Raw genomic sequence first — 21,608 nt, 5'->3', positions numbered from 1 at the left:
ACCTTCATGTAGTTGACCGGGTCGTCGTCCTCTATTCTCTTCCCAACTCCGAATTTTACTTCATCATCCCCATACCTCAAGGTGAGTGTTCCGTCATTCATATCTACCACTGCTTGTGCGGTGGCAAGAAATGGTCTCCCTAGTATGAGGGGGACCTCGGTGTCTTCCTCCATATCGAGTATGACAAAGCCGGTTGGATAGACGAATTTGCTTACTTTTACCAAGACATTTTCAATGACACCTTGTGGGAATTTGACGGATCGATCAGCGAGTTGTATGCTCATTTTTGTAGGACTCGTGGTTCCCAGGCCAAGTCTTTTAAACATTGATGAGGGCATGAGGTTAATGCTAGCCCCAAGATCGGCTAGGGCATTACGAACGGGGGACTCCCCTATTGAGCAGGGAATCATGAAGCTTCCGGGATCGATTTTCTTTTGGGGAAGTTTATTGAGTACGAGGGCAGAGCATTCTTCGCCTCAATTGACTAATTGCAAATTTTCAATTTTCTTTTTATGAGTGAGGAAGTCCCTCATGAACTTAGAGTATTTGGGCATTTGGGTTAGGACCTCAATAAAAGGAATATTGACATGCAATTGCTTTAATAGACTTTCGAACTTCGCGAATTGCTCATTGGTCTTCTGACGAATTAACCTACCGGGGTACGGAACTCGAGGAGCTCTGGTAGGCTCTGGTGACGGAGGGGAGTCCTTTTCCTGCAGAGGTGTGGGTGCCGTTTCTTCTGTTGGCGGCAGCGCTTCTGCAGGCCCTACGGTGCGGTTTCGTAGCGTGATGAGGTGAACTTGCGCTTTTGGGTTTGTTTCGGTATTGCTAGGTAATGCGCCTTGCGGTCTCTCGGCAAAATTTTGAGCTATTTGATTTAATTGTTTTTCTATGTTTTGAATACTAGCTTGTTGATTTCTAAAATTTGATTCTAATTGTAGAAATCTTTCCGAGTTTTTCTTTTCAGTGTCGGAGATAAGGCGAGATACAGTATCTTCAATCCTTTCTCGTCCACTTTGTTGTTGAGTGAAATTTTGTGACTCATTTTTTGGTTGTTGAAAGTTTGTTCGTTGGGTTTGTTGGTTACTACTATTGCCGGGTTCTCTCCAACCAAGGTTTGGGTGGTTTCGCCATCCTTGGTTGTAAGTTCCCGTTGGAGGACCCGACGGCCTAGGTCTATTATCAATGTAGTTTACCAATTCTTGTTGATCGTCCGTTTCTTTCATACAACTCCAATTTTCATGTGACCCACCACACCCTTCACAAGCCATAACCGAGACTGTTTTTGTCATTTCTAATTTTTTTATTTTTGAAGAAAGGGCCTCGATTTGGGCTTGTAAAGAAGTGCTTTCATCGACCTTATGGGCGCCCGGGGCAATAGATTTATTGCCTCGGGGGGTGTGCCATTGAAAATTGGTTTGAGCAATTTCCTCAATTTGATTATATATTTCATGCGGGCGTCGATTACCTAAAAGTCCCCCGGAGCTAGAATCAAGTGTCTGCCTTGTGTGTGGCAACAATCCATTACAGAAAGTGGATACTTGTTGCCATATCGCAAGGCCGTGATGTGGACACTTGCGTAATAACTCCTTGAACCTTCCCAAGTTTCATATAAGGATTCCCCATCCTCTTGTGAATATGTATTAATTTCAGTCATTAATTTAGCCGTTTTAGCGGGAGGGAAATACTTATATAGAAATTTTTGGGCTAGTTCATCCCAGGTGTTTACCGATCCAGCTGGGAGGGTGTTGAGCCAAGCTTTCGCTCGGTCTTTTAGTGAGAAAGGAAACATTCGGAGGCAGATGGCGTCATTTGATGCTCCGTTGATCCGAAAGGTATCACATATTTCTAAGAAATTAGTGATATGTAGATGGGGATCCTCGTCCGCAAGCCCATGGAAGGTTGCGGAGTTTTGGAGCATTTGTATCAGATGCGGCCGAAGTTCGAAGTTATTAGCTTCAACATTCGGAGCATTGATAGTGGCGCCTAGGTTACCTACGGTAGGTCGTAGATAATCCATGAGGGTACGTTGGTCCGCCATTGGAGGTGGATCACCCGAAACCTTCTCTTGGTTTTTAGCTTTTAATCTTTTTCTGAGAAAGCGTTCGGGTTCTTCTAGAGGTTCTTTTATGTCCTTATTAGAACTGGAGCTCATACACTATGTAAGATTGGCGTCTGGTTCCAAGTCCTGCAATAAAAACAGAAAAGAATGCTGGTCAGAAGGTTCACCACGGCCCCGTGTTCAGTGAACACGGCCCGTGGTCGAAGTTACAGTGATTGTTTTCCAGATCCCAGTTACTGGAAGTTGGACACGGCCCCGTGGTCAGCCTTCTGTAACTTGGAAAATTAAAAACTGCCAATAACGATGCTGGGCACGGCCCGTGTCCGACCAGGCACGGCCCGTGCTGAGCTCTGCAGAAGCTGAAAAACTAAGAAAATCCTAAAAATTAAAAAGAAGAATAAAAATATGATTAGGCCGTTGATTCCTAACTTTCTTAAAATCCTTGTGTCCCCGGCAGCGGCGCCAAAAACTTGATGCGTGTGTAGTGTAATATAATTTAGATATATAATTAAGCCCTTTTTACACCTTTAGCCAAGTTTTAAATTTATAAAACACGATATTCACTAACACTAAACACACATATGGGCAAGTGTACCTATCGTGGACGTAGTATAGTGTTGGTAAGATACCGAGGTCGTCCAAGGACACAAGAGCTTTTAATACCGGTTTATCCTCAACGTCTAATCAAATCAAAAGTTAGAAAAAATGTTTTTTAACTAAGAAAATAAAACTAACTAAATGCTGAAAAATAAAAATAAAATAAAAACAGATAGACAAGATGAATCACTTGGTTCCGACTCGTGTATTAGTATAACCTTTGATTATTTTCGCACTTTTGCACTTGTTTAAGAGATTATCTTAGTTATTGTAGTAGGCCCCTCTTTTGAAGGCGACGTTACCCTCAACCCAGTAGTTTGAGTCAGCAAGGATACAATCCTAAATGGTTGGATTATTGGAAGATAATGAATTAAGTTATTAATGCAAATTATGGTAGGCCCCGCTTTTGGCGGTGACGTTACCCTCGGCTAAGTAGTCTGAGTCAGCAGGGATACAGTCCTAAATAGCCGGGTTATAGTATTAATAGTAGTTAACTTATGAGGGGGTCAAAGAGTTTGGATCCCCGCCATCCAATACCTTGGGCATTGAAGGAGATCCTACTAAATTTGACCCAGGTCCCTTGCAGGACCTCTAAACGCTGAACAAGGGCAAGACCCTTACCAAACCGTTCCCTTAACCCCCGACCAGGTAGCCAACATACCTCCATATAGACCGTGGAGATATGAATGGTGAAAATCTTTTATTTTATATAGACAGTAAAATAATGCCAAGACACCACGGACAAATGATAAGGAAAGATCACCTTCAACATAAGTAACTAGGTATTAAAGTCATTAATACAAAACCAAATAAAAAGTGCAAAAGATTAAAAATAAAAAGTATTATACTAAACACTTGTCTTCACCAAGTGATGTAAGAGACTTAGGCAAACATGGCCTTGATTGTCAAGAACTCTTACGATCAATCTTGGATCCCGAGACGACTCACACACTCTACGATGGACAATGGATGATGGTGGTGGATGATGGTGTTATGGTGGTGGTGGGTGGTGGATGAAGTGTGAGAGAGGTGGTGTGCCAAGGGATGGATTGGAATGAAACCAAGCACTCCTATTTATAGGCTGAACAGAAGGCTGGGCACGGCACCGTGTCCGCTGGACACGCCCCCGTGCCCGTCTGACACTATCTCTCTTCATTAATTGTAATTCGCAATTACAATTAATGCGCCTGCTGTACTTTCACCACGCCCCCGTGCTCACTGGACACGGCCCCGTGGTGGGCAATAGAAGCTTCTACAGGTTTGTCTTTTCTGCTGCTTCTTGGGCACGGCCCCGTGCTGGCTGAGCACGGGGCGTGTTCAGGCTTCTGTTTTCTCTTCTTTGCTTGGGGAGATGCCGTTGAGGGTTCGGGCAGTCTACTTTTATTCCTTTTCTTGTATTTATGTTAGAATTAGCTGTCTTTTTGCTTCTTTTGTGAATTTGAGCTCATTTCATCCTGAAAATACAAAAGGAAGACAAAAACACTCTTTTTCCAATATTAGTACTTAAAAGGGGTTAGTTTTATGCCTTAATTGATGTCATTTATATGTTGCATTTTACACATATCAAGGACTGACTTCTGTCAGTTCTTGTCTGTTGGCCAAGACCAAAGCGCCCCGCTTTGGCCATAGCGCGGCGCTTTGGATGTTTTTTTTTTTTGAAACAGGTGGGATGTGGGTTGATGTGGGTTAGTTTGGTAGGGATTTTTGGTTGGATTAGTTTGATAGGGATTTTTGGAGGAAAAATTTTTATTTGAGTTTTATTACATATAATTCATAGTTGTTTTATAATTACGTCATTACGTCATTATTTTTATAGAACGTATATAATATAAGTTCTTAACGTTGTTTATTTTGTTAAATTAAACGAACACGTTAAATAAAATGTACAGAAAGCCATAAGAATTAAACGTAAACAATCCAAAACCAACGTGATGTAAATAAAAGATTAACTACAATATATATATATATATATGTATATCAGTTTGTACATACAATACAAAACAAAAAGGTACAACTGAGTACATAATACATAATAAAACACTAAACAAACAAACTAAGGTACTAATCCTCGTGCGGTGGGGACTGTGGGAGGGGAAGTGGAGGCAACCCAGCGAGTTCTCGTAGAGCAACGAGCGTCTCGATGATCCAGTCAATGCGTGCGCCCTGACGTCTGAGGCGCCGGTCGAAGTCCCGAGCAACCTCACGCGCTGCCGGAGGCAGGTCAGCGTAAACGTGCTGCGGGTACTGTGGCGGCTCAGGAGCTGGCTGAACTGGTGGTACCGGGATCTCCTCGACCTGCTCCTCCTAAGCCGAATCATCGAATATAGGCTGAGGCTGAGCCTGAGGCTGAGCCTGAGGCTCGTCCTGAGGCTGATCGAGGCCCAGAGCCTGTAGCTGAGCATGCCGAGTGGCCTCCTGAACATGAGGAGGGGCTAACACTCCAGGCCTCACCTCAATAACAACCGGGATGACCTTCGGCAACACCTCCGGCTGCCAAATCAGCCCGTTACGACCCTTGAACCTCAGACCAACATCAAAGGTACGGGTGATCTGCATGCTAGATACTGACGCGCGACCCAACCTAGTCGACGGGATCGGCGAGGACAGCTCTGGATCACTCTCGGGCACGAGCCCTAGCGAGCGTGCAATGGCGGTGATGTATGAGCCACCGTGCAGCTTCCCGCGGAGCTGCCGGTGGTATGCTGTGGAAAAGTAATTTGCCAGACAGCCTGCGAGATCGCAGGTCTGGCCGCGAAGTAGGCAGTATAGAAAGAAAAGGTCACTGAGGTTGACCTTCTCCCTGCTGGTACCCCGCGGCACGATAGATGACCCGATAATATGGTGCAGGTATCGGTACAAGGGGTCTCTAATAGTGGTGGCCTTTTGCCAGGATTTCCCAAAGGGAACCCTGGAAATGGCCCTCTAGAAACTAATAAGCGTCTGCCTGTCCATCTGCCTAACCCCCTGCGTATATAAATCAGTATCAAGCTCGGGCTCTGTGTACAAACCTGTATGGACAGCAAACTTCCGCACACTCATTACAAACTGCTGCCCGGCGAGACGGAATGTAACCTCGTGGACTGGAAAATCCGGGTCCTCCACGTAATCCGCCGGATGCGGCGCGTATGTAAACGTAGAAAGAAACTCGATCATAAGCTCACGGTACGAGTCCTCCATCGCTATCTGAAAGAGGCGCGACCAAGGAGTATCTAGTCCTACTATATCCCGCGTCCGCACAGCCTCTCCCACGGTCTCCAGCAGCTCCCACTCCACGGTGCGCAACCTAGCGCATCTCCTCCTCGCTCGTGACCCCTGCGGAAACTGTAGGTACGGACATGCCTCCTCTCCCTCCTCTCCCTCCTCTCCCACCTCTCCCTCAGCCTCCATATGCTCAATCTCGTCATCGGAATCCATCCCTGCACGTTTAAAAGATAATAAATAAATAATATTATTAAACAATTTAAATAAAAGATAATAAACAAATAATATTATTAAACAATTTAAATAAATAAATAATATTATTAAACAATTTAAATAAAAGATAATAAGCAAATAATATTAAATATAAAATAATAAACAAATAATAATATTAAACAATTTAAATAAAAGATAATAAACAAATATTATTAAATATAAAATAATAAACAAATAATATTATTAAACAATTTAAATAAAAGATAATAAACAAATAATATTAAATATAAAATAATAAACAAATAATATTATTAAACAATTTAAATAATAAACAAATAATATTAAACAAATAATGAATAAATAAAAAAAATAAACATGAACCAAAGCGCCTTGGCTTTGGCCTCGGCGCGGCGCTTTGGTTCTTCATTTTGAAGAACAGAACCCAGCCGGATATGTACAAACCCGCCCCAATCAAAACAAATTTCAACATGTACATTTAACCAAAACGATTAAGGGTGTTCAATCTTACCTTTTAGCGGTTGAAAGCTTGAAAACGAAGATCTCCGGCTCAAGTGTGTGTAATCGCACCTTTGTGTGTGTTTTTATGTTTGTGGTTGAAATGGGGGAGAAGCTGCCCCGCTTCAGCTTAAACGATGGACTGAAGCGCCCCGCTATGGCCATAGCGCGGCGCTTAGGGCCTTTTTTTTATTTTTTAAAAATTGTTTTTAATTCACAAACGCGTCGATAATAGTCTAAATTTTACGCTTTTTCCATTATACATCATTTTTTAATATATATGGACTATACTGCAAGTTCCGGATCAAATCGGTTACGTGTGATGTCATATTCCATTATATCGTATCATTTTGGTTTGAAAGCACAAGTACTCCTATGAGTAGTGTTATGTGTATCAGCCGCCTACCGTACATGAACATGACGTTTTTTTTCATTATTTGTAGTATTATGATGTATATTGTCATTTTGGGTCGTACAAGTGCGTATTGAATCTGATTGGGTCGTGTCGGTGACATTCGGTTTTTAACGTGATGTAACGCATATATTGAACAAACACAAACGTGATTATTATTAAACACATTTAACATACATCGTGAACATATGGGGTTACTTAGGGGGACGATACGTAAGCATTTCGTACGCGTTGATCTCATCCCTGTATAATGTATGCCAGGCTGCTGCGCGCTCCGTTCTGTTCGCTGTCCAGAGTAGGTTTGGGGGAGGCATTGGATAACAACCTCCAAGCTCTACATGTATGAAATACCCATGGTCGATGAACATAACCGCAACCACCAGGTTAGGTTGCTCAGCTTCGTTTGGCCCGCCCAGCAGAGGGAAAATTGTATCGCTCCCACGAATGTCGAAGGTGTGAACAATCACAACGTATCGTTGGGCAATAAGAAACCCCGTCTCAGGCATCGTCATGTAATTTTCGATATCTGCTCGTCCCACCCCCTTGAAATCGATCCGTCTAACCAGCGCATCATAATGTCCTATGTTTTCCGGATCGAAAACCTGCCTCTAAAGAGATTCGTTCATACGTAACTCCATTATAAGTTGTTTCCGGATCATCAAATACGACTTTTGTTTCCCTCCTAACCCAACAGCCACCAATCAAAACCCACAATGATCATCTGGTTTCACGTCCTTTATTCTAACGATATATGGATGGATCACTTTGGGAATCTGAGATGCGTAGTTGCGGATCGCTATATCCGTCTTAGGACCGAGCTTGATCATCGGGAAATCAGGGTGTAGGTTGAGCGGTTTGGTATTCTTTTGTCTTCTAGAATCTTTGGGTGATATGTACGAGCTGTGACGGGGAAGATCGTCTGAGGCCTCGACCCAAGTTTCTTTCGACGGAATGTACGAGCTTTTTCTAGCGGCTTCAACTTTCCTTTCTTCCTGCGTTTTCAATGTTGGGCGACCACGAGTTTTCTTCAGAACAGGAGGAGGTTTTTTGTTATTGTTCCCTGGATTGAGGATTTGCTGAAACTTTTCAAAGAAGCTCCTTTTCACTTGAGGGGGTGTTGGATCAATCTGTTGTTTCAATTTTTCAAATTCCGCGTCTACATCGATATCCTCTATGTTATTCCTTGCAGGCTTGAAGTCAAGCTTCTTCCAGAACACGTCTATGTGTGTGATCCGGATTTGCTGACCTGTGGATGAAAACAAATTAGGTGGCAAAATTATAACGAGAAAGGTCAAAAATATTAATTACCGTTATTTTCCATCTTTTCCAAACGACAGGCACATGGCAAACCACAGCTGGTAAAAAGTTGGCAACCACAGCTTGCACCGTAGGCTCTCAACCCGTCTTCCTTACGTTTTAGTTCTATACTCAAAAGCTCAATCGCATATATTGAAACCTTTCTGAGAATATATGCAAGCATGGGCTGATCCTTGTGGTGCTTCATCACTTTTCGGAGGCTTGTTTCAAAGCTAGTTCTAATCTCGGCGAATTGTCTATCAACAACATGATCAACATACAGTACAAGTTTATCCAGTGTGTTGCGATGACTTGGAAAGTGACTTTTTAGTGTTGCATGCATGCCCTCAACCCTGTTGGTCGTAGTTTGGTGAAAGTTGATAGTTTTGTTAATCCAGCAAGATACAAACTTTTCACGGTACGGATCCAACCAAGATTTCATCAAATAATCAAAAACCTCTAAAATTAAAAAACGTAAATAGTCAGTTTTTGTTATTATATAAAATTTGAACATAATTATGTAAGAAATACTCACGTTCACGGCCATCTTCTTTCAGTTGTGCTTCAAGGTTTTCCAAGTTATACCTGTATATTTCCTCGGTCGTAGACTCGCACAATGTCCAAAATGTACGTACGAATTCTTTCCACTCCTTGTCAGAGAATTTCCTCTTGCTGTTCTTATTAATATTTTGCTGAATATGGAACCGACAAAGATACTTATGCGCTTTTGGAAAAACTTGTTCACACGCGTTCATTAGCGCAAAATCCCTGTCTGTTAAAATCACGCGCGGTTCCATACATCCTACCAGCATAGACTTGATCCTCTGCAACACCCATAGGTAGTTCTCTGACTTATCAGCGGAAATTACCGCACAAGCAGCCGTAAACGATTTGTTTGTCGACGTCATGCCTACGACTTGAACAAATGGCAGGTTGTACATGTTCGTTTTGTATGTAGCGTCAATCATTAGCACATGCGGGAAGGCACACCACATAGTGAATGATATTTTGTGAACAAAGAAGACATCTTCAACTTCGTTCGATATCTCATCCGTGCGCATGTAATAAGTGTAATCTTTTTCGAGAAGAATGTTTTCAGGTTTTTGCATTGGAGACTTACCGACATTTTTTTCGGCGTTGATCTTCTGAACAGCGTTGTGTATATCTTTCGGAATAAGCTTTCTATCCGGATTGTTTTTTGTCAGCGTTCGCCAGATACTTTGGTTGGGAATATCTTTCTCTGCCAGCTCCTTAACCAGTTTTTTATCCTCCGAAGAAAGCCTTCTCGCATACGCGTGACCATCTAAGTTTTCAATAGGAGTGTGGTTATGCTTCGCCTTCGTCACCTCGATCCTCCAAACACTTCCGGATGATTCCGAAAACCCGATCATCTCGAACGGGCAACCTATTTTCTTGCTACCCGTTTTCCTCTGTGTAGCTATACTCTTATGCTCCCTACCTAAAGTACATTGAAACCACATCTTGTAATTCTCTCCTCTTTTATTCGACCTCTTAATCACAATCAGGTAACCATTGTCTTTTGTCGTGTCTTGTACCCAACGCACCAACTCTTTACGTGACGAAAAGGTCTGCGTTGTATCAAACGAAAATGTAACCGGGTAACAGCCTTCCTCGTCAACAGACACATCCTCTGGCTCACCATCGTCACCGAGGTTCGAATAGACTTGATGTTCAAAGCTCGGTTGACAACCGTAACTGTGGTTTGGATAACACTCCTGCTGTACAAAGTTGTGCTCGCCACCGTAACCGAAATTCGAATAACATTGTAAGTTCTGTTGACAACCGTAACTGTCGTTTGGATAACACTCCTGCTGTACAAAGCTGTACTCGCCACCGTAACCGAAATTCGAATAACCTTGTTGTGCGTAAGGGTCCTCCACAGGGGTATTCAAATCCAGCTTCACCGTGTTATCATGATAACGAATGCCAGATACAACCTCTGCCTCCCTCAAGTTGGACGAGACCGGTTTCTCATACGAGTCAGAAATAACGGTCCCCTCGTAAGAATCAGGAACAACTGACTCGTTAGAATATTGACCGAAAAGATAGTTGCTTAACCACGACATCGTTTTTTCAAGACATGTAACTAATAGAGCAAAGAAAATCGACAAACAACAAAATCACCGAATGGTGAATGTTGAGTCTAAGCAGGTTTTTAAAGTGAAAATTTGGGGTCGAAGCGCCGCGCTTTGGCCATAGCGCGGCGCTTAGGGTTCACGAGACACCTGTAAACTCGTATCACCTTTATGTCTCTGCAACTTATGTCAGTCAAACCATCAAATCACCTTTTGTCGACCTAAGCGCCCCGCTATGGCCATAGCGCGGCGCTTAGAGGTGTGAAAATAATTTCCTGCGTGTGGGATTAGCATGACCCTTTTTTTAATTAAAATCGCTACTTTTTGTTAATAAAAAAATTTGGATACTAAAAATAGCGATTTAAAAAAATATTAAAATAAAATATTTTGTGTGTTTTTTAGATTTTTAAAGATTTTTTTAGGTTTTTTTGGGGGTTTAGCTTTATGGTTTAGTTTTTAACATTTAGCTTGTGGGGCGGGTTTAGGTTTTTGGGGCGGGGGGGGGGGGGAGCTTAGGTTCTTTTAGGTTTTTGGTGGTTATATAGGTAGGGTTCATGCGAGAACCGCGAGCACCAATGTGAACACAACAAAATAAACCCACTACATCACCAAAAAAACTAAAAAAACATAACCCCCCACCCCCCCCCCCCCAAAAAAAAAAATCCAAAAAAAAAAACCTAACCCCCCCCCCCATAAAATAAAATATTTTGTGTGTTTTTTAGATTTTTTAAGATTTTTTTAGGTTTTTTTTTGGGGCTTTAGCTTTAAGGTTTGGTTTTTAACATTTAGCTTGTGGGGTGGGTTTAGGTTTTTGGGCCGGGGGGGGGGGGGGGGAGCTTAGGTTTTTGGTGGTTATATAGGTAGGGTTCATGCGAGAACCAATGTAAACACAACAAAATAAACTCACTACACCATCAAAAACCTAAAAAAAACATAAACCCCCCCCCCCACAAAAAAAAATCCAAAAAAAACCTAACCCCCCCCCATAAGCTAAATGCTAAAAATTAAACCCCCCAAAAAATCTAAAAAACACACAAAAAAATGTTTTTTTTATATTTTATGTAAAAATCGCCACTTTTAGTAGCCAAAAAAAATATTGTTTATAAAAGAAAAAAATTAATAACAAAAACTAGCGATTTTATATAAAAAATATTAAAGAAAATTGTGTGTTTTTTAGATGTTTTTAGGTATTTTTTTGTTGTATTAACGTTGGTTCTCGCGGATCACGCAATAAAGGGTGGTTCCTAACGGATCATTCTCCTATATATATATATATATATAGAAGAAGGATCCGTTAGGAACCACCCTTTATACGGGAACCTCGAGAAACAATGTGAACACAACCAAAAATAACTAAAAAACACACAAAAAAAATTTAATAATTTTTACTTTAAATTCGTGTATTTCGTTATTAAAAAAATTGCTACTAAAAGTAACGATTTTTAATTATAAAATACTAAAAAAAAAATTTGTATGATTTTTAGATTTTTTTTAATGATTTAGTTTTTAGCATTTAGCTTTGGGAGGGGGGGGTAGGTTTTTGAGGTGAGGGGGGTTAGGTTTCTTTAGGTTTTTTTAGATTATTTTGTTGTGTTCATATTGGTTCTTGTGTTTCTCGCAATAAAGGTCGTTCTCGCGAAACTCTACCATATATATATATATATATATATATATATGTATATATTTATATACTGCATTTCCCCTAATCCATACTTGAAGGGACATCCTCCTTGGATATTGACGTGGCGTTAAGGTGGAGGGTATCCTTCAAAAACTTGCATCCTCCCACACCGAGTACCATTAAATAAAGTATAGCATCATGTTTCACGATGCACTTAGCCATTTCCAAAGGTCAAAATCGCCAGGTAAACGATTGGCTATAAATACACACACTTCCAAAGAAAGAGAAACATTACAATCTGTCCAAAGATAGCTACAAAATAAAACTTTTTCAAAATGGCATTTTATAATAGGTTACCATTTAACTCTTGTTGCTAGTTTTAACATATTATATTTCCGTCAATTGTAACAAGTCGAACGGTCAGCGCGAAGGTTTTAACATATTACCATTTAACTGCATTTTATGCCGAACGGTTAGCGCGAAGGTTCAAGACTTAGTCGAACGTTAGTGAAGCTAGATTCTCATAGCGAGACGCTTCGAGTTAGCGAAGCGCTGTAGTAGGGCCGTAGCCTTACTAAGAAGGGCTATAAAGCTAAGCCAAGGACGCTTCGCCTTATCTATAGAAGCAGTCAACTGACTTCTGAAGGAATTCGCTCCTTGGTTTGGTAATGGCTTAATCTATAGATAGAAAGCCCTATGATGGGAAACTACCACGTTAAGTTTGGAGAGAGATAGGACCGGTTATATAATAGGGGGAGCAGATGCAAGCTTTTTCTTTCAATAGCCGGCCAAATGACTACAGGATCATTGGTCTACTCTACCTCAATTCACCATTTCGAACCTTATACAGAAGGTTTTTCCGTACCAGCTTCTTCTACCTATACCGCAGTTGAAGCACCTAAAGGACAATTTGGTGTCTTTCTGGCCAGTAATGGAAGCAATCGTCCCTACCGTCGTAAAATAAGAGCACCCGGCTCTGCGCATTCACAAGGACTCGATTCTATGTCCAAACATCACATGCCAGCAGATGTGGTCACCATCATAGGTACTCAAGATATTGTGTCTGGAGAGGTGGATAGATAGGACTAAGGGAATAATCTTGTTTGGTTCGGTAATGGAATCAATAGCTTGCCCGAACAGGACCCTAGCTTTATTGCAAGCCAAAAATCTTGATCAATTTCCCTTCCATAGGGATCGTTGTGGCATGAACTCATTTCTGCCTTTCCTCACCCCCGCCCTACCTTGTAACGGAGACCAATGGGTTGAAGGCGGTGAGTCATGGTCAGAGTGTAGGTTCGAATCCTGCCACCTTTCTTGTGGATCATCCTGAAACCACAGGATGATGGGAATAACAAATCATCAATTTTGAAATGAGCACGTCAATATATGAATTGTTTCATTATTCGTTATTTCCGGGTCTCTTCGTTGCATTCACTTACAACAAGAAAGAACCACCAGTGTTTGGTGCAGCACCTGCAATTTGGTGCATTCTTCTTTCTTTCCTTGGTCTTCCGTTCCGTCATATTCCTAATAACTTATCCAATGACAACGAATTAACCGCAAGTGCACCTTTCTTTTATCAAATCTCAGGGACATGGTCTAATCATGAGGGTAGTATTTTATCATGGTGTCGGATCCTAAGTTTTTATGGATTCCTTCTTTGTTACCGGGGTCGACCCCAAAGCCATGATGTCTCAAAACGAGGAGGCCATAGAGAAAATCTTTTTTATTCCTATGACTCGAACTTCGTGAAGAACTCCATTCTATCTCTCCCCAGTTACGAACAAAAAACTGGGGCTACGACCCAGTTGTACACTCCCTTCGTTCTACGAACCCTTGTTGATTCTGAACTTCGTTCGCGAAGGCACCAGACTTTCGACGGGTCAGCCCTTTTTTATGCGCCGTTTTCCCAAATAAGCTTTGCTCCTCTGGGTGCTAGGCGTTCCGTGGTTCGCGAGAAGGAAAAAGGACTCATCCTTTGTTGCATCTAGCGCGAGATGATAAAGAGAGAGCTTCGTTTATCGATGAACAGCGGATTGACGGAGCTCTTGGCATTGCTTTGTTTTCTCTTCTTTCCTATCGGCGAGTTCCGACCCTTTTGTTCGAAATTTCTTCGTTCGTACCGAACCGCTTGTAGAATCAAATCCTGTTCCACAAGATCCTATATCAGCTATACATCCTCCTTGCATTTATGCCGGAGACGTCGCTAGTGCTATGGGCTTTGGCTTATGTAGATCAAAAATGATGAATGGGATTGTGGCACTCCACTCGCCGCCAATGCGGAAGGATGACGCCGAAAAGAATGGAAGGCTCTTTCGCTCTACTGGATGCGTCGGATCCCGTATAAGAAGAAAGCTCTTTACCCTCAAATTCAAACATGTGGGCGCAAAAGGCTATCCTGCTCTATTGTTACGTAGCAATAGAAGCCTGCTTATGTTGCTTTGGCGGCGTTTCGCCTTCTCTTCGCTCTTGACAGGAGCGCTAGTGGACACGGGGAGGGAGCAGACGAAGCGTGTCGTTCGTAATGGAAAGAAAGAGACCACTACTTCGCTTTTTTGTTGGATCTCCGGCGCGAATACAGTGGTCTCTGACCAGGACCAGGAACCAATTCGAATTTTGATCTTGACATGTCGGTGGTTTTTATCCATAGGCATTTTGCTAGGAAGTTAGTGGGCTCATCATGAATTAGGTCGGGTGGCAGGTGGTTTCGGGATCCCGTGGAAAATGCTTCTTTTATGCCTCGGGTATTAGCTACAGCTCGTATTCATTCAGTAATTCTACCCCTTCTTCATTCTTGGACCTCGATTCTGAATATTGTGACTCTTCCATGCTGTGTCTCAAGAACCTTTTCAATACGGTCCGGATTGCTAGCTCCCGTGCATAATTTTGCTACAGATGACACACGAGGAATCTTTTTATGGTGGTTCTTCCGTCTAATTACCGACATATCTATGATTATTTTCTCCCAGATGAAGCAGCAGGCATCGGTCCGTAGAACCTATAAAAAGAGATGGTTGTGGCGCGAAGTACTCTTGTGCACCTACGTCACTGAGCTCGCGCGCAAACCCGCCCCGTTATGTTATAGAATAATTGAGCTTCTTGCTGGGCTGGTTATTCAGAGCCAGCAATTGGCTGTCAGATTTCGTCCCGCAACTAGAATAAGATCGCTTCGGGGTCACTGTGATGTGGCTGAATGTAGAGCAGCCCGCCCTTACAGCCTTTGATCAGTAGATTATTTAGAACTTCGGAAGATGGTCAAGGTAGCTGGTTGCATCCCTTTGGTCCTTCTTCGCGTCTCATCTTAATATCTCAATATCCCAAGCTCAGTCTCTCGAGCAGCGTCTTGAGTCTTGGTGGACTGAGACTCTTTGCTCCCATTATTCTTTTTTACGCAATTCTGTTGCTTTATTTATCCTATGGGAAGTTTGGAAAGACTGCAATTCCATTATTCATGACAATGTAAAGCTCAATATAGTGAAAACGAGACAGAAAATTTGGAAGTCGCTGCTTGACACTGTGGTTATTTTCCACCCGGCTGGGTTTACATGATCAATCTTGCCTTCCTCTGCTGCCCCGGGAGAGTGAGTTTGTATGCCTGTTGGGTCTTTTCCTGGCTTTCTCACTAGGCAAATTCTCAAGTCGATGCTCATATAACTGCATTTTGATACTCTCACTTTTCCCTTCGATGAGCTGATCTTTCATTGCAAAAGTGATAGCTTATATAACTGCATTTTGATACTTTTTTGAAGACGAGAAAGAGTTAGCAAAAGCACTTTTCATCTTCGTCACTTCGGGATGGGGGGGGGTGCTACCCTATCTCTCGAGTAGTAAGAGTATGTGAAGCCTCCTACTACTAAAAAAAGAAGTATGCTACTTCGTAAGGTGCCAGCCAGTTAGTTATACCCTTTCAATAAAAAAGTTCAGTAAGTCAGTTTTCTCTTTCGCTTTCAATAAAGAAGTAAGAAAGTTCGACCTTTGTCGGCTAGCAAGTTTTGGTAACACAGGTATGGCTCTGTCCGAGGAGCGGTTATTGGGTAGGTAGTGAGTAGACCAATCGACGGTACTACCCCTCGCGAGTAGCGACTGATTGGAGCTCCGTTAAAGCAGGTCATGACGATCCCATTGGCTTGGGGGTTAAAACCTTAAGACTTTTCCTGTCCTTGATGACCAACCATAAGACTGAATTACCTGGGATGCCTGTGCCCATAAGAAATCGTGGAGCCACCCATTAATAGTAATAGAACTCTGCACAAAGTTTCCTCCCGTTATATGAGTTACTACTCCTTGATCGCTAATACTACCCCAAACATCTGACTGCATTTTCCAACTGAAATGAAATATGACTACTGAAATTGAATTGTACATCCAAAATAGTTGTAACACCCCGGCCCGAATAGGGCTGACGTGTCACCTAATACAGTAATCAGAGACATTTTAAAACTTAACTCAAATAAAAAATTAACTCCAAAGGTTTAAAATAAATCAAAAACCACATAACGGTTTAAACGAAAATAAAAAAGTCTAAAGTTTAAATAGCAATTTATTTAAACTCCTGAAGGGGTATGGTCCCAAAAAGTCGCGCAAACCTCATAACAGGTTGCACGTGAGACCATACTCCTTAGCATAACAACTTGATAATAACAGCCTCGCGCAGCTTACGTCACATTATGACTTAGCCCCGCGCGAGAAAGAGCACATAATGAACTCAGATAGCAACACTTAGTATAAAAACAATGGTATAAGTGAACACACTAACCCCGCGCGGGTTAGTTGCCACCAAACAAAATCCTCTCCATAGGAAGACGCGCTGTTACCTACAGAGGTACACAGGGTACAAGTGGCAGTAAAAAGAGCCAATGAGCGTCCAGCAGGCTCTGTTCAATCGTGCGCCACGATCTTCTGACGATAAGTACACAAGGACGCCTACATGGCACCAATCAAGAGACGGGGACAACTGTCCCACGATCTCCACTTGTCTGCTGATGACAGAAGGGACAACAAGGCCGACAACAATGACACGTGGCTCCAATCAAGGTGCGCCAGCACCGACGAGCATCTAGAAGCCACTAAGCAGTCGAGGCCAGCGAGGCAAAGAGCATATTCATTGTTGTCCGTTTCTGGCCCAAGGCCCATCAGCCCACAACCTCTTACACCTCTCCGGCTATAAATAGAGACCTTACTTCACAGGTTAAGGATTCTATTCTCTCGGCTCTCACTCTTTACTACTTAATTACTCTCAAAGCAATCGCTTATTCTCACGCCGGAGCCCGGTTAAGAGGGAAACCCCCACATTCCCCTCTTAACGAGTAACGGTGTTCTGTTTTGCAGGTTGAGTAACCAGTCGGAGCTCAAATACCTAAAAGAAGATTAACCTCTATGAAAGGAACATAAACCCATCTAATTAATACCTTAATTAGAACCCGTGTTTCTTCATTGGCGCCCACCGATTTTTTCTATAACCACCCTCATCTTCTTTATTTGAGCCTTTGACATCTTTTCATCCTTCGACTATGACCGGTCAAGGAATCTTTCCAGAGTTCGGCTTCGGAGCCAACTCCAACACGGCCTTGGGTGAAGGAGTCCAAAACCTCCAAGCCCAAATCGAAGAGATAGGTGAAGTTGAGATCACCAACACGGGGGGTCAGCGCGGGAGCGTTACCCGTATCACACAAATGGCTACCCCAGGTAACAACGGCGAAGGACCGTCCAACCCGGTGCCACCTCAAAATGTATCTGCATTACTTGGCTTACCAGAGGGCGAAACCCCAGCCTCGTGGTATGCCAAGAACATCGCCACTATCAATGCAGCATACCAATCGCTCATCGCGCAGCAAGCAGTGTTGACGGCAGAACCGTCCTTGGTCACTCCTCCTAGTCAGGGGGTGCGCCAAATGCCACCACCAGCCAATCTTCAAGACAGAACCAACAGGCCTCCCCCTACAAGACGTGTAAGCGTACAAGACACGCGCGATACCAGAGGGGAAACGGATAGTCACTATGAATATCCGTCGAACCTTCAACGAGGCCCTGTTCACAGCCGGCTCACGCCGCGCAACATGAACAATGAATGGGAAGAAACCGACCCATATGATCCTACATGGGAAGGTGATGAAGAGTCGTCAGTCTTCAATCGTTTACCAAAAAACCACGAGTACTATAAGCCAAGACAACACATTGGCTATACAGAAGAGGCTGAAAGAGATTTCCGCCTGGCTTACAGGCCAGCGGAAGCTGCGGAACACTCCAAGTTTATCCCGAAAATCGCACTCGCACCACTCTCACGAGAGAAGCTACCCCCAACCGTTGGGAAATTCAATGGGTTGACTGACCCAGACGACCACGTCAGAACATTCACGAGTGTGGGCTGCATGGGAGGTTGGAACATGCCCATGTGGTGCCACCTGTTCATTCAAACGCTGACCGGAGCGGCTCGCGCCTGGTTTGACAGCCTTCCGCCCGGAAAAATTAAGTCATGGACAGACTTCAAGACACAATTCTTAAGCTATTTTAGCCAACAACGTCGCTATCAGCGTGATACGGCGGAAGTAGAAGACATATGGCGAAGGGATGGTGAAGGTCTGAAGGACTTCATCACGCGTTTCAACAAAGAATGTTTAGAGATTGGCGGCGTCAGTGAGCAACTCATGCGCTGCCACTTCAAGAAGGCTATACGCTGTGATAGCCTCATTAGAACCATCACAGGCAAAGATGGGATGCCAAAAGAGTGGGATAAACTGATGGAAGCAGCAAAGATCGTCGCGCAAACCGAGGAGTCACTTGCTGGTGGAAAGGGTTATTACTCCGAAGATCGATTTTCAAGAGCAAACGAGAGGCCGCGCGACAACAACAACAACAAGCGCAACAAGTACAAGAGTCATGACTGGAAGTCTGAGAGACCCAGAGGCCGCGACGACAGGCCACGTTACAGAGAAGATGCGCGAGATACGATTGACCGAATCGGTTACAAGAAAGCAGTCAGAGACGACAACCGCGACAAACACTGGACTCCGCTCACAAAAACTCCAAAAGAGGTGTTGATGACGGAGAATGTCGATTTCAAGGCGCCAAGGCCGATGACAAACAAGAAAGGGCAAGACCCTAACTTATACTGCGATTTTCACAAAGATTCGGGGCATTTGACCGATGACTGCTACAGTTTGCGCCAGGAAATCGAAAGAGCGCTCAAAAGCGGCAAGCTAAGCCATTTAGTGAAGAATGTACGCAAGGACACCCGTCAACTCCAGCGTCATGATGAAGGCAGCCACAAAAAGGTGAGACGGCTAGAGACTCACATGGTCAACGGACCAAGATACACCGCGAGAGAAAAGGGCAAACGGCCCTACGAGCCTTCTTGGCAAGAACAGCAAGTCATATTCCCAGTAGTGCGCGGCGGTCCTCGCGCTACACGACCAGTCGTCATTACTGGTATAATTGGTCACTATGAAACAGAGTACATCTTCATCGACCCAGGAAGCACAGCCGACATCATCTACGAACAATGTTTCAATCAATTCGATGAAGAAGACAAAGCGAGACTCGAGCCAGTCGATTATCCTTTGTCCGGCTTTTGCAACGAAATGGTCTTCCCTCTCGGCCAAATCAGTTTCCCTGTCACACTATGTGACGGGAAACATTCAAGAACAACAAATGTGAACTTTATGGTAATGCCAGTGAAATCAAGGCATGATGTGCTTCTTGGAAGGGAAACACAAGGCGAACTAAACATGGTGACTTCAACACCTCATTCTGCCATAGGTTTTCCTACCAAGACAGGCGTCGCAATCATATACGCCAAGAAAGAAGTGATGTCAACTGAAGAGCTGCGCCCAACAAAAGCGGCGAAGGTCTCTACGACCGAGCCAGAAAAATGGGTCCTAAACCGCAAATACCCAGAGCAGACAGTGACAATTGGCCACGCCATTTCGTCAGACATCAGAAAACATTTAAAGCAACTGCTGTTCCGCAACATGGATATTTTTGCCTGGACCCCGTCAGATATGACCGGCGTCCCGCGCAACATAACCGAACATTGCTTAAACACGTACCCTTCTGTAGAACCAAAAGCCCAGCGAAGGCGCAGCCTAGGCGCGGATAAGACAAAAGCGATGAATGAGCAAGTATGTGAGCTGCTCAAGGCTGGAATCCTGAGAGAGGTAAGATACCAAAGCTGGGTCGCGAACCCTGTGATGGTAGAAAAATCAAATGGCGGATGGCGCATGTGCGTTGATTACACTGATCTCAACAAGGCGTGCCCAAAGGATTGCTATTCCTTGCCTGAGATCGATAAAAAAATTGATTCTCTCGCGCCATACCGTTGGAAGTGCTTTCTGGATTGCTATAAAGGATACCATCAAGTGCAGATGAAGCTAGAAGATGAAGACAAGACAGCCTTCAGGACTGATCTTGGAATATTCTGCTACACCAAAATGCCTTTTGGTTTAAAGAATGCAGGCGCGACCTATCAACGCTTGATGGACAAAACCTTCGCAGGTGACATCGGAAAGCACATTGAGGTTTACATCGATGATCTAGTGGTGAAAAGTCCCGAAGAGGACCAAATGTTAAAAGACATCGAAAAAACGTTCAACTCATTGCGCAGCGTAAATATGAAACTAAACCCAGCCAAGTGTTCCTTTGGCATGGAAGAAGGAAAGTTTCTGGGCTTCATTGTCACAAACGGCGGTTTCAAGGTGAACCCAGAGAAGGTACAAGCTATAGAACGAATGCCCTCGCCAAGAAACATCAAGGAAATGCAACGACTAGCCGGCCGGCTGGCCGCGCTAAATCGATTTCTTTCCAATCACGCCGCAAAGTCGTATCCCTTCATTAGCACGTTGCGCAACTGTGTGAAGAAGCAAGAGTTCAAATGGACCCCGGAAGCCGAAACAGCTTTTCAACAAATGAAAGCGTGTCTGATCGAACTCCCTACGCTGACGGCACCGTTTGAAAAAGAGCCCCTTGTGCTGTACTTGTCCTCCTCGGATAAGGCAGTAGGGTCAGTATTGTTGGTAGACAGGAACGGCGTGCAAACCCCGATCTATTACGTCAGCAGGATACTCACAGACCCAGAAACAAGATATTCCACAATGGAAAAGCTGGTTCTTGCGCTACTACACGCCTCCCGAAGATTGCGCCGATACTTCACAGGCCATGTGATAACTGTGCTTACCAATTTCCACATTGGCACTATACTTCAGAAGCCTGAGACATCAGGCAGATTGGCAAAATGGGCCATTGAACTGGGCGGCCATAACATCTTGTATAGGCCGCGCCCAGCCATTAAGGGGCAGGTCCTCGCCGACTTCATCACAGAAGTGCCGGCTGATAAAATCAAGGAGTGCGAGATGGTAGAGACGCCCAAGGAAAACACAGCAGAGGAGATTTGGATGCTTTACACTGACGGGGCATCAAATGAAGATGGCGCGGGAGCAGGTTTACGTCTAGTGAGCCCAGAAAAGCACGAGTTTACTTACGCCATTAAGCTCGACTTCAAGAACACCAACAATGAAGCTGAGTATGAGGCTTTTCTGGCAGGCTTACGCCTCGCCATCAAGATGGGAGCAAAAAACTTGCGCGCACATGTGGATTCACTCC

At 43.7% G+C, this 21,608-nt stretch overlaps 1 non-coding gene and 2 pseudogenes across 1 annotated transcript; 2 read left to right on the top strand and 1 right to left on the bottom strand.

Annotated features, from left to right (window-relative positions):
• The first annotated feature begins 1,557 nt into the window (after positions 1-1,557).
• Positions 1,558-1,663, top strand: LOC118484454. Its single transcript, XR_004873565.1, has one exon. It is a non-coding gene; the product is annotated as a small nucleolar RNA R71 (small nucleolar RNA).
• Positions 1,664-13,985: 12,322 nt separating this feature from the next.
• Positions 13,986-14,229, bottom strand: LOC110891935 (annotated as a pseudogene).
• Positions 14,230-14,538: 309 nt separating this feature from the next.
• On the top strand, positions 14,539-15,312 carry LOC118483786 (annotated as a pseudogene).
• Positions 15,313-21,608: the final 6,296 nt, after the last annotated feature.

This window comes from Helianthus annuus, chromosome 11 (assembly GCF_002127325.2).
Source record: "Helianthus annuus cultivar XRQ/B chromosome 11, HanXRQr2.0-SUNRISE, whole genome shotgun sequence".
NCBI classification, from domain to species: Eukaryota; Viridiplantae; Streptophyta; class Magnoliopsida; order Asterales; family Asteraceae; genus Helianthus; species Helianthus annuus.
The sequence above is the reverse complement of the archived record's forward strand: the minus strand, read 5'-3'. Positions and strand labels throughout refer to the sequence as shown.